Raw genomic sequence first — 18,781 nt, forward strand, 5'->3', positions numbered from 1 at the left:
AAATGAGAAAAACGCTTAAAAATCACCCAGCTCCCTGCCTGGCCCACAAAGGTGGCACCACCTCCCTCTCCCGTTTGCTCAGTGGACAGAGAACAGCAGAAACAGGCAGAAACAGATAGGTGGGCTGACAGAGAGGGCTAGAGCGGGGTCTAGGTGGGAAAGGAGAGGGGTGAAGAAGAGAGTCCTGAAAATGAACTCCGGAAGTCAGAAAGACTGCCAGAGGGACAGTGGTCAGGCAGGAGAAAATGATGAGGAGGCGTGAAGGATGCAAGAGGAATGGATGAGGCCAGCCAAAGAGAGTGACGAGAGAAGCGGCTCTTCCTCCTTTCTCCCCAGGTCCTGGGGAGAGAGAAAATAGCAAAGCTGATGGTGAGTGTTTTGGCCTTCTCAGCCAAGAGGCCCAGATAGTTTAGTGCTCTGGCTGACTCCACCCCCTAGGCCTGGCCTACGGAAGGTGACCTGGAGCCAGCAGTGTAAGGAGAGACTTGTGATCCCTTTTCCAGGGGAGGTTCAAACTCTGGGTCCAATTCCAGGGAGGAACAGCAACAGAAAAGCAACTCAGAGTCAGCCTTGGCCAAGGCCAGGTTGGGGAAAGACCCAAAGGAAGCTGGAGGAAAAGGAATCAACTTCACTGTCTCCTAGACCGTAGACTGGCTGTGGAGGGTACCTTGCTCCAAGGACAGCTGGGAACCTCACAGATCTTGAGTCTCTAACTGAACCTTTTAGACCCCCCTCCTTCTAACAGACACTTCTTACTCACAAACATACACAGAGGGTCCCGGGAGGGCTCAGCCTATGTTGAGCAAGAGTAGGGGGAAAACAGACACAGTGAGCATGGCTGCTGACTGCAGGCAATGCCTTGGAGAAAAAAGTCAAATACAGGCTGGTCATAGTGGCTCACATCTATAATCCCAATGCTTTAGGAGGATTGCTTGAGCTCAGGAATTTGAGACCAGTCTGGGCAACATAGCAAGATCCCATCTGTACAAAATGCAAAGTAAGAAAAAATTAGCCAGGCATGGTGGCATGCATTTGTAGTCCCAGGTCCTTGGGGGGCTGAGGCAGGAGGATCATTTGAGTCCAGGAGTTTGAGGCTACAGGGAGCTAGGATCGTGCCACTGCACTCCAGTCTGGGCCACAGAGCACAACTCTGTCTCTTAAATAAAAGTTAAATACACAAAAAATCCCAGTGTGCAACACAGAAGAGCATCAAATGATTAGCTAAATGGTGTAATGTAGGCTCAAAGTTTGTAGGGACTGGAAGGTAGACCGATGGGGACTTCATTGAGGATCAGCAAAAACTTCCAGGGTCTTCAAAGTGAGAAGCGCTTTGCTTGGGTAAAATGATGCAGCTGATCTCACTTGACTGGAAGGCTCATGGTAGAGAATGAGAAGTCATGGTCCTTTATTGCTGTAACTGTACATGAAGCTTTCTATTTTGAGACTTTTTATGTAAGTTTTCATAATTGCTCCTTAGAAGCCTTCTAAGAAAAACTTTTTATTTTCAGAATTAGAAAATAGCTTAGATTAGGCTGGGCGCAGTGGCTCACACCTGTAATCCCCGCACTTTGGGAGGCCGAGGCAGGTGGATCACGAGGTCAAGAGATCGAGACCATCCTGGTCAACATGGTGAAACCCCGTCTCTACTAAAAATACAAAAAATTAGCAGGGCATGGTGGCGCGTGCCTGTAATCCCAGCTACTCAGGAGGCTGAGGCAGGAGAATTGCCTGAACCCAGGAGGCGGAGGTTGCGGTGAGCCGAGATCGCATCATTGCACTCCAGCCTGGGTAACAAGAGCGAAACTCTGTCTAAAAAAGAAAAAGAAAGAAAGAAAATAGCTTAGATTTTATACCATCCAGGCTCCCCACACTACATTTAATAAAATAAATCTCAATGGTCAAGGGACTAACTCAAGGTTACACAGTTAGCAAGAGCCAGGGCTGTGAGTCAGGTCTTATTATTCTACTCTAACAGACTTTCCAGAACTGGATAGATGCAGTTTTGCTTTCATTGAAATGGAATTGCTTTCTAAAATAGAGACCTACATGAAAAAGAGTAATTTTATATGGTTTTTTTTTTTTGAGATGGAATCTCGCTCTGTCGCCCAAGCTGGAGGGCAGTGGTGCGATCTCAGCTCACTGCAACCTCTGCCTCCCGGATTCAAGTGATTCTTTTGCCTCATCCTCCTGAGTAGCTGGGACTACAGGCATGGTACCACCGCTCCCAGCTAATTTTTGTATTTTTAGTAGAGACTGGGTGTCACCATATTGGTCAGGCTGGTCTCGAACTCCTGACCTCATGATCCACCTGCCTCGGCCTCCCAAAGTGCTGAGACTACAGATCTGAGCCACTGTGCCTAGACCATTTTGTTTCCTTACAATAAAAGAAATATATAATTCTCTTTTTTCCCCCCTGTAACATGAAACATAGGAAATAAGAAATGTATACTTCTCATAGAAAGCTTAGAAAACATAGATAAACCAAAAATTAAAATCATCCCTTCTCACCATAATCACAGCATTTAGTTCATATGCTTTTATTTTAAATAAAGAGATGGGTTCTTGCTATGTTGCCCAGGCTGGATTTGAAGTCCTGGGCTGTGCTCAGCTTCCTGAGTAGCTCGGACTACAGGCATACACCACTGCACCCAGCACTAGGCTTTTAAAAAGTCATTAAAAGTTTATATTATTTTCAGATGACCCTTACATACAAGTAGCTTTATCAGGAGCAAATGTCTCTGGTACCTTTAAAGGAGAGGCATTTTAGGCAGGACAATGTGGTAGGAAGAACATGAGATCTGGAAGCCAAAGATCTGGGATCAAGTTCTGGTCCAGTCATTATCAGCTGTGTGATCTTTCATAAGTCAGTGAACTTCCCCGGGTTTTGCTTCTTCATTTGCAAAATTCTAGGGGTTTAGTGATTCACTTAGATGTCTGTTCTGTGTCTGGACTTCAGAAATCCAACATCGTAAACTTGGAACAGTTAGGGCCGGGCATGGTGGCTCAAGCCTGTAATCCTAGTACTTTGGGAGACAGAGGTGAGTGGATCACCTGAGGTCAGGAGTTGGAGACCAATCTGGCCAACATGGTGAAATCCTGTCTCTACTAAAAATACAAAAATTAGCCAGACGTGTTGGCCCACACCTGTAATCCCAGCTACTTGGGAGGCTGAGGCAGAAGAATCGTTTGAACCTGGGGGGCGGAGGTTGCAATAAGCCAAGGTCACATTATTGCACTCCAGCCTGGGCAAGAGCAAGAGACCATCTCAAAAAAAAGAAAAAAACTTTGGAACAGTTAATTAAAACAAAACAAAACAATATGTGATGTTTTTAAAGGAATGTAACAGCATGTTAAAATAGGGTTTTTTCCTTTCTCAGTTTTGGCTGAGGCTCCAAAGCTGAGAACAATAGGTTTCAGCCCCCCCCCTACATCTGAAGTGAGGTATAAGACTGTCTAGGCAGGACTTGCAAAGAGAGTGGCCTCATGCCAGTTCTGCCATGAGTGGACCTTCACCAATCTCCAAGCTTCCTAAGAGAAGGGACGGAGAGGCTGCCTTCTGATATCACTGGGAAAAATTCTTCAGTAGAAGGCTGGTGGGTGGCAATAGAGCAAAGCCACCAATCCCAGAAGGAACTAGCCACACTTGCAGAAACAGAGGGGAAGTTTGTACCAGGAGGACATGAGAAAGAAAGCTGGGCTTGAGTCATCTTGCAGACCCTATCTAAGGGGACCTTCTGGATGATTCCAATGTAAGAAACACTATACAGGGCAGTCAACTGGTATTCAAGTCATAAAGGGGAGAATGGAAGAGCTTAGCTGGGCTGGGCACGGTGGCTCATGCCTGTAATCCCAGCACTTTGGGAGGCCAGTGCAGGCAGATCACCTGAGGTTGGGAGTTTGAGACCAGCCTAACCAACATGGAGAAACCCCATCTCTACTAAAAATACAAAATTAGCCAGGTGTAGTGGTGGGTGCCTGTAATCCCAGCTACTCAGAAGACTGAGGCAGGAGAATCACTTGAACCCAGGAAGTGAAGTTTGTGGTGAGCCAAGATCGTGCCATTGCACTCTAGCCTGGGCAATAAGACTGAAACTCCACCTCAAAAAAAAAAAAAAAGAAAGAAAGAAAGAGAAAGAAAGAGCTTAGCTCTAAAATATGGGCACTGTCCAAGCCAAGGGAATACTTAGTAGGAGGGCCAAAGGAGGAACAAATTCTCAAAAGCACCTCACTAGAGAAATACCCATTAGATCTGCTACTCACTGAGCGTGCTGTGATTACAACTGCAAGAGCCGCTCAGGACCTGGCCTCGGTTTCTTTAATCCCCTCTCTCCTGGGCACAGCTAATGCCAGAGCAGGTAGAACAAAAAGAAGGAAATGACTGGAACTCCCTTCTTCCCTGTATGCTTGCAAGTCTAAGTTTGCTCACACTAGTGAAAGGGAGAACTTTCATTTGGGTAAGAAATTAACACTGTAATATTAGATTGGACTGAATTTTTCAATACCTGCTGACAAACAGAAACCATGGGTAGGGGCTGGTTGTGGTGGCTCCTGCCTATAATCCCAGCACTTTGGGAGGCTGAGGTGGGCAGATCACTTGGGCCCAAGAGTTGGAGACCAGCCTGGGTAAAATGAGGAAACCCTGTCTTTTCAAAAAAAAAAAAAAAAAAAAGTACAAAAATTAGCTGGGTGTGGTGGTGCACACCTGTGGTCCCAGCTACTTGGGAGGTTGAGGTGGGAGGCTCACCTGAGCCCAGGAGGTCAAGGCTACAGTGAGCTGTGATTGCACCACTGCACCCCAGCCTGCATGACAGAGCGAGACTCTATATCAAAAGAAAAAACCATGGATGGGTAGGGAGGAAAGATTTGAGAGAGGAGGGACAGTCTTTTTTGTGCTACTGTAACAGAATACCTGAAACCAAATAATTAATAAAGAGTAGAGATTTATTTCTTACAGTTCTGGAGGCTAGGAAGTCCAAGGGGCCCACACTGATCAAATAACCGTCTTATTTCTTCTGGTTTTTTTGAGACAGGGTCTTGCTCTGTTGCCCAGGCAACAGTGGTGCAATAACAGCTCACTGTAGCCTTGACCTCCTGGGCTCAAGCAATTCTGCCACCTCAGCCTCCAGAGTAGCTTGGACTACAAGCACATGCCACCACACTCAGCTAAATTTGTTTTATTTTTTGTAGAGATGAGGTCTCACTGTGTTGCCCAGGCTGCTCTCAAACTCCTGCACTAAGAGATCCTCCCATCTCATCCTCCCAAAAGTGCTGGGATTACGGGTGTGAACCAACACATCCAGCCTAGCAGGGACCTTCTTGCTACATCATCCCATAGCAAGAGGTGAAGGGTAAGACAGCATGGATTCACGACTGCAAGAGAGGAAGAGAGGGAAGGAGGGGGAGAGGAGAGGGCAGAGGGCTGAAACCATCCCTTTATCAGGGACCAACTCTGGCAGTAACAAACCCACTCCCTCAATGATGACCTTCATCCATCAATGAGAACAGAGCCCTCATGACCTAATCACTGCTTAAAGGTCCCATCTCTCAATACCGTTGCATTGGGGATTACATTTCCAACATGTGAATTTCAAGGGACACCTTCAAACCACAGCACAGTTGTAAGATAGGACAAGTGCTTTCTGTTTGAGCCATCCCAAGTCCATTTTGCTTAATATACTGGTTACAGGGGAATAACTTTGGGGAGATGGGGAAGGATTGATTGCAAACGGGAGAGACTGGAGTCGATTGCAAACGGGAGAGACTGGAGTCTATTGTCTAGATATTAGACAATGAGGCACTGTGGGCTGAGGCTATTCCTGAGGTAAACCTGGCAGGAATTAATGACTGCTTAGATGTGGAATGGAAGAACGGTGGATGACTCATGTGAGCTTTTAAAGTTTCTAGCCTGATAGTCTGAAAGATGGCGACTTGATGGATTGCAATGCCACATTCTACAGCTCAATATGTGTTCTATAGAGACCACACGCTTAGGTCAACGATGCTGCATTTTTGGAACTCTTCAACTGAGTTTCTTTGGAGCCAATGGCTTCTGAGCCAATTCATGAGTCATAGAAAAAAATCAATCTCATTACTTTTCATTTCTTCAGTTTTTCATTTAGTCTATCACTTAGCAAGCTTTTGTGAAATGTTCCCTATGCATTATGATGCACTGTGTTAGTCACTCCAGAGAAAAATCAGCAGGACACAGGGTCAGTCCTCAAGGAGCTCAGCCTACTCCAGTTAAATATTGGGGCAACCATGGTTTTTGTGGCCTTATCCCCTTTAACTCTTTTATGTCGCTGTTCTTCACGTAAAAAAGCAGAGTCTCTTGTACGTTGGTATAGACCATCTTAAGTCCATGACCTTATCACATTTTGTCTGACTTATTTTAGGTCCTGCAGAACTTAGGTTCTTATGACAACATGGCCCAGAAATTTGATCTCTGTCCAAATTTGTACTTTCTAAATGTAAGCAGACCCTCAAAATCAGTCTAAAAATCACCGGCGCAAAATGTACACAAACAGGCCCATACAAACGTGTTCTCTCTGCTTGTCTCTCACTATACCTCTAATGTGCGTGCACACACACGCCCCCACTCTTACAGTTATACCAATGAGATTTCATTCAATCTGATAACAATATATATCTAGTATTCAGAATATCAAAGTTTTATGCTAAATCCTCTGGGGAATATGAAAAATTAAAAATATAGTTCTTTCCTTCCAGAGGCCCACAACTTGGTAGGAAAAATACATTTATATGTGATGCAAAGTAAGTAATGAAGTGATGTAATAAACGAATAAGCCAATTAACAAGGAAGAAAATCTACAATAACCTCTTATACTAAGTTGCTTATTTTTGAGTTCTGAGGGGCAGAGATCTGAGTTCATAATACTTCAGTGTGTTCAACAAACATTCTCATAGCACCTATTTTGTGGCAGGCACCTTTCTTGGCCATGAGAATGTGTGACTTTTTTTTTTTAAGAGACAGTGCTTCATTCTGTTGCCCAAGCTGGAGTACAATGGCCTGATCTTAGCTCACTGCAACCTCTGCATCCCAGGTTAAAGCTATTCTCCTGCCTCAGCCTCCTGAGTAGCTGGGATTACAGGCATGTGCCACCTTGCATGGGTAATTTTGTATTTTTTTTTCAGTAGAGACGGGTTTCACCATGTTGGCCAGGATGGTCTGCAACTCCTCGTCTCAAGTCATCCACATGCCACAGCCTCTCAAAGTGCTGGATTACAGGCATGAGCTACTGTGCCCTGTGAGAATATGTGATTTTTGTTTAAATTGGGGATACAGTCATTAAACAAGCAAATATCTGATAGTGGTGACAGTGGAAAAATTTAAAACAGGATGGTCAGATAGCAAGTCCTTAGATGGTTCTTTGGCGTGGGTGGTCAGAGAAAAGTTCTCTAAGGATGTGGCATTTAAGTAAGACCTATGCAACAGGAAGGAGGCCACTTTGAGAAGGAAGACCAGAAGGACGAGCATCTCAGACAAATGGAGCAGTACCCCCAGCAAGAATGCACTGTGCACCCTGGAGAAACTAAAAGAAGCCAGGAGTGCCTGGAGCACTGTGGGCAAAATGGGGAGAGTAGGATGAGATGAGGCTGGCTAGGTGGGTAGTGATCAGGTAATGTAAGGCTAGATTTGAAAATAATATAAAGTTGGGTCCTCAAGCACATTGTACACACATATACACACACACAATGTGGACTTGCATGCATGTACACACACACACACACACACACACACACACACAGTTCCAAAAATGTTTCAAGCTTTGGCAGAACTGCTGGAATCTATGACTACTTTGGAAAAAATAACATTCATTTGGATCAAGCTTAAAAACTCATTACTTTATATCCACATCTAATACTTCATTTGATGAGGAAAATCTAAAGAACAAAAGGATATTTGCAAACTGTACATGAGCTCTAAGTTTTATCGATGGTATCACTCAACAGAGTGTAGGAAAAGTCATGGCCAGGGACCCCAAAGAACAATTTAAAAACAAGAAACCCGGTGATAACAAGCAGATGGGTGAAACAATTCCCACCCTGAGGGGTGAGGGATGGCAGTTTTTGCTGTGCTTCTTGTTAGGCTGAGGTGTTTGTTTGCTACATTCTCAACACTGGTTCTGGACAGGCCCCTCTCCTATTTTATACTGCCATTTTCCCAGTCTCCACTGCCGTAGGCATCCTCTCTAGCATGTTTGGAGTATGTCCTCAGAGGCAGGTATTTATCTTTGATAGATATGTGGGCTATGTTCCATGAATCTGATTTTAATGATATTGTTCTATGATCTTGTTCTGTGTCTTATTTATTCACTCCATACTATGATTCATAGTTCATCCATGTTGCTCTGTAGATCTCTAATTCATCACTTCTAATTGCTACAAATTGTTCTGTGATAAGGACGCTTCATATTTTAGTTATTCATCTCCCTAAAGATGGATACTAGCTTGACACTCACCGCACTTTTTTTTTTTTTTTTTTTTTGAGAGAATCTTGCTCTGTCACCCAGGCTGGAGAATAGTGGTACAGTCTTGGCTCACTACAACCTCCACCTCCCAGGTTCAAGCAATTCTCCTGCCTCAGCCTCCAGAGTAGCTGGGACTACAGGTGTGCATCACCATGCCCGGCTAATTTTTGTATTTTTAGTAGTGATGGGGTTTCACCATGTTAACCAAGATGGTCTTGAACTCCTGGCCTCAAGTGACCCACTCGCTTCGGACTCCCAAAGTGCTGGTATTACAGGAGTGACCCACCGTGCCCAGCCGATACACACTTTCTATATGCAATGAACATCCTCATAAAGGTGAACTTTTGGGCCTGAGGTGAGCTTCTTTTGGGAGTTGCAGGGCGAACAAGACTCCTGTCACTCAGCTTCTCTGGGGAAGGTTTGATTGCTGTCCCAAGTGAATGCATTGGTCCATGTGCCCATTATATTTTCACAAATGATTTATACAGAATACAGAGTCTCTGGGGCATTTGGGGGCAATATTCCAGGTCAAACATGTGCAAGTCTCAGAATCAAGATCCAAGTCTTCCCCTTTAGTTCTACAGCTTTTTCCATTGGGAAAATGCCTTTCTGAGGAGGCTGACATTTACCTACATGGATATTCATAAGCACAGATGCAAAGTTTAGTTGAATTACTCTTTAAAGAGTATAATTGTCCTTCTCTCCCCTCATTCCATGATTATTGATTGAAATGCAGCTACAGGAAACACAAGGTTTTTTTCTTCATGAGGTCAAGGTTTTATTTCCTTTCATCATTAAAGCACCTGTCCTTTTCTTTTCTTTTTTTTTTTTTTTTTTGAGACCAATGTTCTTGTTGCCCAGACTGGAGTGCAATGGGGCAATCTTGGCTCACCGCAACTTCTGCCTCCCAGGTTCAAGAGATTCTCCTCCCTCATCCTCCCAAGTAGCTGGGATTACAGGCATGCCCCACCACGCTGGCTAATTTTGCATTTTTTTTTTTTTTAGGAGCGATGGGGTTTCTCCATGTTGGTCAGGCTGGTCTCAAACTCCTGACTTCATGATCCACCTGCCCTGGCCTGTCAAAGTGCTGGGACTACAAGCGTGAGCCACCATGCCCGGCTTAAGCATCTGTTCTGAGCACGTATGTGCTAATAAGTTACTTCCTTTCCATGAAGGAACTTACCATCCAATTTCCTTTCATAGCACAGTCCACATTAATCCAGATAGCAGATTTTGTAAAAATTCTTCTGTAGTTCTGTTTTCTTGCATCTGCATCCCATCACTTCAGAATCACTCAGAATTGACAGCTATATCTGGTTCCTGTTCTCTGTTTCCAGGGACTACAAACACCCTCAAACTTCAGGTCATTCAGGAAGACATTTTCAAGGCTGGTGGATAGTGCCCAATATGTATGTAACACAGTGAGTTTGTTGAGAGGACAGTGCTTTCTGAGCAGGTATGACAGAACCAAAAACTGAGTCCAGGGCCGGGCGCGGTGGCTCAAGCCTGTAATCCCAGCACTTTGGGAGGCTGAGGCGGGTGGATCACGAGGTCAAGAGATCGAGACCATCCTGGTCAACATGGTGAAACCCCGTTTCTACTAAAAATACAAAAAATTAGCTGGGCACGGTGGCATGTGCCTGTAATTCCAGCTACTCGGGAGGCTGAGGCAGAATTGCCTGAACCCAGGAGGCGGAGGTTGCAGTGAGCCAAGATCACGCCATTGCACTCTAGCCTGGGTAACAAGAGGGAAACTCTGTCTCAAAAAAAAAAAAAAACTGAGTCCATTTTAGCTACAGTTGGTTGTGCCCTTGGGTTTGAAAATTATTTTCCTAGACATGCGGTTCCCAGATGAAAGCCATGCTGTGATTTGATTTTTTTAAATGCAAAAAAAAAATTCTCTAGCAGAAAATTCATCACCAACATGTTAAGGAATTTGATAACTAAAAATAATCTCTCCATACAGTGAATTAATGTGGTGTGCAGATTCGGGAAAAGGATGAACCCACTGGGGAGTCTGTATGAAAGGGAATGATGGCCAGGCACAGTGGCTCACGCCTGTAATCCCAGTGCTTTGGGAGGCAGAGGCAGGTGAATCATGAGGTCAGGAGTTCGAGATCAGCCTGGCCAGCACGGTGAAACCCCGTCTCTACTAAAAATATAAAAAATTGGTCGAATGTGGTGGTGGGCACTTGTAATCCTAGCTACTTGGGAGGCTGAGGCAGAAGAATCACTTCAACTTGGGAGGTGGAGGTTGCAGTGAGCCAAGACTGCACTACTGAACTCCAGCCTAGGTGATAGAGTGAGACTCTGTCGGAAAAAAAAAAAAAAGAAAAGAAAAAAGGAAGGGACGGGCATCAACAATGAAATAGGGCAGCTTTTGACTTGGTTGGCATCAAGAGGCTGTCCAAAATGACAAAACAATATTTGCATTGATTAAATAACAGGTGATTACAAATATAGATACTAACCTTCGAATCAAATTAATTCCCTAAAGGCAAGTTACAAGTCAGGGAGAGCTCCACATCAGATATTCTCAGCATCTTTTGATTCTGTGTTGGAATCTGTACTTGACAGTCAACTTCATATACAATTAGATGGAGCCCTCTCTTCCTTCTCAGAAAATGGTTCTCCTAGTTCCAGGAGAAAAAAACCACGTTGTTGTTTCAAAAGGAGAAAAGCATTAAAGTCAGGAATTATCATGGGGCAGGCAGGTAGCATGAGTAATGTTGGGTAAAGGTTGAAAACACTGACGCATTTAAACGTGAGTCTCTAAGCCCAAGGCCATTCATTATTAAGGCTCTAGGGACTTGGGACCAAATTTAGTCTGCATTTATGTTTTTGCTTTTGTTCTTGTATTAGCTCTGATGTGTGGGTTTTTGGTTTTGGCTTTTCTGTGTCCTGGGAGGGGCATGAAGTCTCTAGTTAGCCCTAGGACCCCCACTCCCAGTTGTCTTGTATCCCCACATGGTGGTTAATTTTATGTGCCAACTTGGGTGGGCCATGGTGCTCAGATATTTTGTCAAACATTATTCTGGATGTTTTACGTGCAGGTGTTTTTTGAATGAGATTAACATTTAAATCCAACTTTGGCCAGGCATGATGGCTTATGCCTGTAATCCCAACACTTTGGGAGGCCAAGGCAGGCAGATCACTTGAGGTCAGGAGTTCAAGACCAGCCTGGCTAACATGATGAAACCCCATCTGTACTAAAAATGCAAATATTATCTGGGTGTGGTGGCAGACACCTGTAATCTCAGCCACCCAGGAGGGTGAGACAGCAGAATCGCTTGAACCTGAGTCAAGCAATTGCAGTGAGCCAAGATTGCACCACTGCACTTCAGCCTGGGGTACAGAGTTAGACTCCATCTCAAAAAAAAAAAGAGAGAGAGAGAGAGAGAAGGCAGGAAAGGGCCAGAGAGAGAGAAAGAAGAGATGAAAAGGCTTCCATCCCATCGATCTTTCCCTTGATTGTCTAGCTCAGCACTGTCCAATAGAAATAGAATGTAAGCCATACATATAATTTTTAATTCCCTAATATCACATTAAAAAGGCATAAAAAGAATAGAGAAAATTAATATTAATAATGCATTTTATTAAGCAGTTTTATTTAACCTAATATATTTAAAATATTGTCATTTCAACACATGGCACCAGCCACATTTCAAGTGCCCAATAGCTACACCTAGGTAGTGAGTGGGCACCGTACTGAACAGCGCTAGTCAATATCCCAGAACCCATTTCCTAAAGCCCCAGGGCTTCCCAGCACCCTGCTCTCTGATCACAGCTTCCAATCACATTTCCCTCCACAATCCAGGGTTTTCCTACCACACACACTCAGCTCTCCAAACCAGACAGGAGAAATCTCATTGGCCTTTTTCATCTTATTTCTCTGGCCCTAAACCAGTATCTGACTTTTGGCAATGTACTTCATTTCACCTGCTCCGGTGAGAGGTAGTGAGATTGTTTTTCCTCTTTCCCTGTTTCATCTTCTTATGTCTGGCATTGGGCATACAGCTTAGCACATGTAACTGCCTCACAGGTAGGTGGCTTTGGGGCACTTGAACAGGAGGAAGGTTCAGAAGACCCAGTGAGAGTAAAATCATGAAGATCAGGCTATCTATACCAGGTACTTTTATGAGCTACGTCTTCGCCTTTGGGATAAGGCTCAAAGCCTTCAGGCTTCCTCCCTTGAGCTGGCTTCCCGTGGGCAATAGTCAGGCCAACTGCATGACACAGAGCCACCCACACATCCAGACTCAGCAACATCTGAGAAACCCAACTGGATTGACTTCAGGCAGAAGAGACTAGCCACTGTGAGGCCTGGGCTGAGACTCAGGCAGGAATACCTACTGGGAATTGGCCCAGGGAGGGAGCCACGCAGCTTTCTGAGTGAAGAGTGTTCTGTGCAGCAGGGGGATGCATTTCTGCAGCTGGAGAAGTAGCTTGCAGTTTAGAGGGAACATTATTCTGGATGTGGCCATGGCAGCAGCCATCTCACCAGGCCAGTTCTACACTGTGGTTCTGAGAGTTCTACTGGAAGTTCAGCTGAGAGCCTGTTCTTCCAGCCCTTCCAATGCTTATATGAGCTACTTAATTAATCCTTTTCTGCCCAAGCTAGTTAGCATAAACTTTATTGTTGAAACTAAGAATCTGACCCAAAGTCATTGATTATAGTATCAGTCTTAGGGCTTTCCTTTATGTTAAGTGCATTTATATCTCTGTTATCTGAAGCAAGGTTCTGGGGAAACGGGCATGCTTACCAATGGGAATATAAATTGGTAAAATTTCTAGAAGGGCATGTTGGTAGTATTTATTTAAAATATAAAGGCACTTACCCTTTTAACCGGTATTCCAATATATGCAAGTTTTACACTTGCATATATAGAAGCTGAGTTACGTACAATTGCAGCATTGTTTATGAGAACAAAATACTTTAAATTACCTGAAAGCAACAAGAAGAATAAGAAACTTTATCTTGATGCAGTGACTAAGCTGCTTTTACCTGGAACCTGAATATATATGAAGGAAGGCTGTCTTCTAGGATGATAATCCAATTAGGATAAGGAGATCCAAACCAATAGCTAGAGATTGCATATTGCAGGCAGAGCTGGCAGGATTCAGACTGCTCCAACAAGTGGATACTCTGGGATGCAAAACCAAAATATCTGGCTTAGAACAAGCTTTTGTGCAGGCCAGTTATTGAGGCTCCCTTGGACCCATTTGAGACCACGAAGGGGCAGGGGCAGCAGGGTGAGGAAAGAATCTTGGCACAGTGACACAGGGTGGAGGGACAGCTATCAGTCATAAGCAGCCCCGCAGATGCTAACCTTTCTCTGTAGAGGAGCAAAGCACACATACGAATCCCTGCTGGGATCATGGGGGCTCAGGCAGAGGTTTAGTAAACTGCTCTGATGCCTTCCCACAGCAGAGGCTGTCCAGCGGCAGGGGCTCTAGGAGACACTATTCATGTTTTATTCCACATCAATGGCGCCCCCTGGAGAGAAGACAATTGGGATGTTGTCCATTGGAAATAGCATGGGTCAACCCTGCAGGAACCTCATTCAAAGATGAGAAGCAACTAAAAGAGAAACAGTACACAAATCTTTAGGAAATACAAGAAGGAGAAAGGAGGAAATCAATAGGGAAATAATTGGCAGGTAAAGAACACAGAAACATCTTGCCCCCAAACTGGTGAAAACCATGACTAAATACAGTAGTCCCCTGCCCTTTATCCACAGAGATATGTTCCAAGACCCCCAGTGAATGCCTAAAACCACATTTAGTACCAAACCTCATATATACTATGTGTTTTTTTTCATATACATGCCTTTTTTTTTTGAGACAGAGTCTCACTCTGTCACCCAGGCTGGAGTGCAGTGGCGTGATCTCGGCTCACTGTAGCCTCCATCTCCTGGGTTCAAGTGATTCTCCTGCCTCAGTCTCCTGAGTAGCTGGAACTACAGGCACACACCACCATGCCTGGCTAATTTTTGCATTTTTAGCAGGGACGAGTTTTTGCCATGTTGGCCAGGCTGGTCTCAAATACCTGGGCTCAAGTGATCTGCTCACCTCAGCCTCTCAAAGTGCTGGGATTACAGCCGTGAGCCACCAAGCCCAGCCCCCTATATGTGTATATCTATGTGTTTAATTTCTAAATTAAGCATAGTAAGGCTGGGCTCAGTGGCTCACACCTGTAATCCCAGCACTTTGGGAGGTCAAGGTGGGAGGATCACCGGAGCTCAGGAGTTCCAGATCAGCCTGGGCAACATAGTGAGTCTTTGCCTCTACAAAAAGTAGTAATATTAGCCGACATTGTGGTGCATGCCTGTAATCCTAGCTGCTTGGGAGGCTGAGGTGGGAGGATCACCTGAGCCTGGGAGGTTGAGGTTGTAGTAAGCCATGATGGAGCCTCTGCACTCCAGCCTGGGTGACAGAACAAGACCCCATCCCCAAAATTAATTATCTTCATAAAAAATTAGGCACAGTAAGAAATTAATGACAATAACTAGTAATAAAATAGGACAATTTAAATAACATAATATAATAAAAGTTACGTGTGCTTGTGAAAATGCTGACAAAAAGGAAAAAAGTTATGTGAATATAATTTTTCTCTCTGTACTATACCTATTTTTGGACCTTGGTAACTGAAATAGAGAAAAGTAAAACCACGGATAAGGGAGACTGCCATAAATCTCCATAAACTCTAGGAACTAAAGTAAAAATAATCTCTATATAACAAGAACTCAAAGAAGAGATACAAGAGTTCAAGGACAAAAATGACAAAGCAACTGAAGATGAAAAATGAGCTGACACTAATGTTTCCTTTAAAGTAGAATTACATAAAGTCTTAGATATATAGCTTGGTGGATTTTTTTTTTAAATAACCTCACCCATGTAACTACCACTCTGCTAAAGATATGAAACATTCTCCACACCCAAGAAGACTCCCTCCTGACGCCTCCCAGTCAAAAGTAATTGCTGTTTTGATCTCTATCATCCACCATAAATTAGTTTTGCCTACTGCTGAATGTTCTATAAATGAAAACATACAGTAGATACTCTTATATGTCTAGGTTCTTTCATTTTACATTATGTCTGTGAGAGTCATCTACTTAGCTGTGGATAGCAGTTCATTCTTTTTCAGTATTATGTAGTATTTCATTATATGACTATGCCACACTATATTTACACATGAACATTTGAGTTGTTTCCATTTTTAAGTGTTATGAATAAAGCTTCAATGAACATTCTTGTGCCTGTCTTTTGGTGAATATAAGCATTTATTTTCATCAGGAATATACAAAGGAGTGGCATTTTTAGGTCACAGAGAATATGTATATTTCACTTTGGCACTATTAAAAAGTTTTCCAACGCAGCTATACCAGCTTAAATCACGAATGCATGCTCCATGTCTTTGCCTCCACTTGGTTTTCCTTTTAGTTTCAGCCATTCTGAAGACAGTGCCTCAGTGACTCTTTCACTTACATTTCCCTGATGCTTTGAACCTTTTCATGTGTTTATTTATTGTTAGGTACGAGTTCAAGACTTAGCCCAGTTTTTATTGGATTTTTTGTCTTGCTTACTGATATGGAGTTCTTTATATATTCTGGATAGGAGTCCTTTGTCAGATATGTAAATACAAATATTTTCTTCCTATGTGTCTTGCCCTTCACTCAAATTATGTCTTTTGATGAAAAGAAGTTGTTCATTTTAATCAGGTCCAACTTATCAATATGTCTATTTTATATTTGGTAATTTGTTCTCCCTATTGAAGAAGTTCTTGCTTACCTCAAAGTCATGAAAATATTCTCCCACTTTTACGTTTAGTTTTATGATCCATATCAAAATAATGTTGATGTATGGAGAGTTGTAGGAGTCAAGGTCCATTTTCTTTTCTATATGGGTAGCCAGTTAACCTAGCACCACTATTGAAAATAACATGTAAGCCAGGCATGGTAGTGTGGGTGTCCCAGCTACTTCAGAGGCTGATGTAGCAGGATGTGAGCCCAGAATTTTAGAGCTAGCTTGGGCAACACAGTAAAAACCTATTTCTTTCCTTCTTTTCTTTTCTTTTTTTTTTTTTTTTAAGATGGAGTTTTGCTCTGTCGCCCAATCTGGAGTGCAGTGGCACAATCTCAGTTCACTGCAACCTCTGCCTCCTGGGTTAAAGCGATTCTCATGTCTCAGGCTCCCAAGTAGCTGGCACTACAGGCGCATGCCACCATGCCCAGGTAATTTTTGTATTTTTAGTAGAGATGGGGGTTTCACCATGTTGGCCAGGCTGCTCTTGAACTCCTGACCTCAAGTGATCCACCTGCTTCGGCCTCCCAAAGTGCTGGGATTACAAGCATGAGCCCCATCTCTTTTTAAGAGAGAGAGAGAGAGAGAGAACAAAAAGAAAAGAACATCTTTTCCCACTGACTTGCATTGAAATCTTGTTATAAATCAGGAGTCTGTACCTGTGTGTGTCCCTGAGAGAGTGGACCAACTCAGTTAAGTATTTTGTTACTTAATCTTCCCACTTTTCCTCTCCTTCTTTCCATGTCCTTTCTGTCCTGGCTCCTGGCAAAAGTTCCTAAGGGACAGGATCCACCTGGGAGCGAGTCTGAGGAAAGGAGGGTGACAGTGAAAAAAAGAGAAGCAGTTGACCCTTCCCATCTTTCCTGGATCACAGTCTCTCACCTGGATCAACAGCCCCCAGCTGAAGGAAGGGAGAAGGTTAATCACGAGGTTCAGCCTTGTATGTGACCTAAAAGGATTGTAAGGACTTTTATTACCCAAGAGTGACCAGAGATGTGATGGAAATAAGCTTGAGTTTTCATCCACAAGGGAAGGCAAGGGCTTCCTTCACTGAACGGCTTTAAAGGGAAAGTAAGAGATAATAATAAAGTTGCTTCTATAGTCACAAAGCACAAGTCCTGCCTGTTCAATGAGCCAGTTACACACAAAAAAATCAGTTAAGCCACAGTAAATTCCAAGACCCAAATCTAGTATGTGAATTTTTTCATTTTTTTCACTCTAATTATTGCTTATTATTAATGATTAGGACAATCTATTAATAGACATTACATGTAGAGACTGATCAAGGTGTGGGTAGACATTAAGACAAGGAATAAAAAGGCTATAAATATGTATGACTGATATCAATTATCCATGCTAGAAATAAGTCATATATAATGAGAGAGTATAGAAAATGTTTAATATCAAGAATAGGCTAATTAAAATCAAAGCCAGTGATCACTACTCACCTGGTTCAAGCTCATAAAGAATGACTTAATTATACCCTTACATCCATTATTCCACATGTAAGAAGGAGGACTGAGTCACTCTTCTCTATTTCCACCCCATCCCCACCATCTCTCCTAGGTTTCTGTAACTTTATCCAAGTAAACCAACTAAAATTTTCTATACCCTGCTTTGTGGTTCACATGCTGTCTTCTGCTGTATTGGAGGCCAAATAACATTTTTTTTAGATGGAGTTTCACTCTTGTTCCCAAGGCTGGAGTACAATAGCACTGTCTCAGCTCACCGCAACCTCCGCCTCCTGGATTTTAGCGATTCTCCTGCCTCAGCCTCTGGAGTACCTGGGATTACAGGCATGCACCAGCACGGTCAGCTAATTTTGTATCTTTTGTAGATACAAGGTTTCTCCATGTTGGTTAGGCTGGTCTCGAACTCCCAACCTCAGATGATCCACCTGCCTTGGCCTCCCAAAGTGCTGATATTATAGGCATAAGCCACCATGCCCAGCCCAAATAACGTATTTTCTTTACTTCTCCATGTCATGTATAGAAAAGATAATGTTTTATTTTCTTAAGTCCTAACTCTTCTCCTTTGCATTCTGAGATGTAGATATCACTGTTGAGCATCATGTATACATTCTGAAGATAGATCACCCAAACTGAGACCTTATTCTTTATTTTAATGTGATGTAATCATCTTGGAAAGTTATGGCAGGAAGGAAGCACAGAGAGATGACTTTTCAATTTTCCATGTGCCTGCAATGAACGAGGGGATGTTTAGACATTTTAATTAGAGAAACCCAGTTGGTTATATTAGCTATAATAAACTTGTAATAATAACATTAACTTGTAATCCTTAAAGGTTATCCAAAAACCACATCGTTGATTGCACAGATCCATTCCTTTGCTTCTGAACAGTAGTATACACTTGCTTTTTTTTTTTCTTTTTGCAAAGCATGACAACCTTCTCAGCCAAATCTCACTTTGCATGTGCAGTGTGTTCTCCCAATGGTTGAAAGGTCTGTGTATTTGTTGTGGAGGGAATAC

The sequence above is a fragment of the Callithrix jacchus genome, chromosome 14 (genome assembly GCF_049354715.1).
Source record: "Callithrix jacchus isolate 240 chromosome 14, calJac240_pri, whole genome shotgun sequence".
Classification (NCBI taxonomy): Eukaryota; Metazoa; Chordata; class Mammalia; order Primates; family Cebidae; genus Callithrix; species Callithrix jacchus.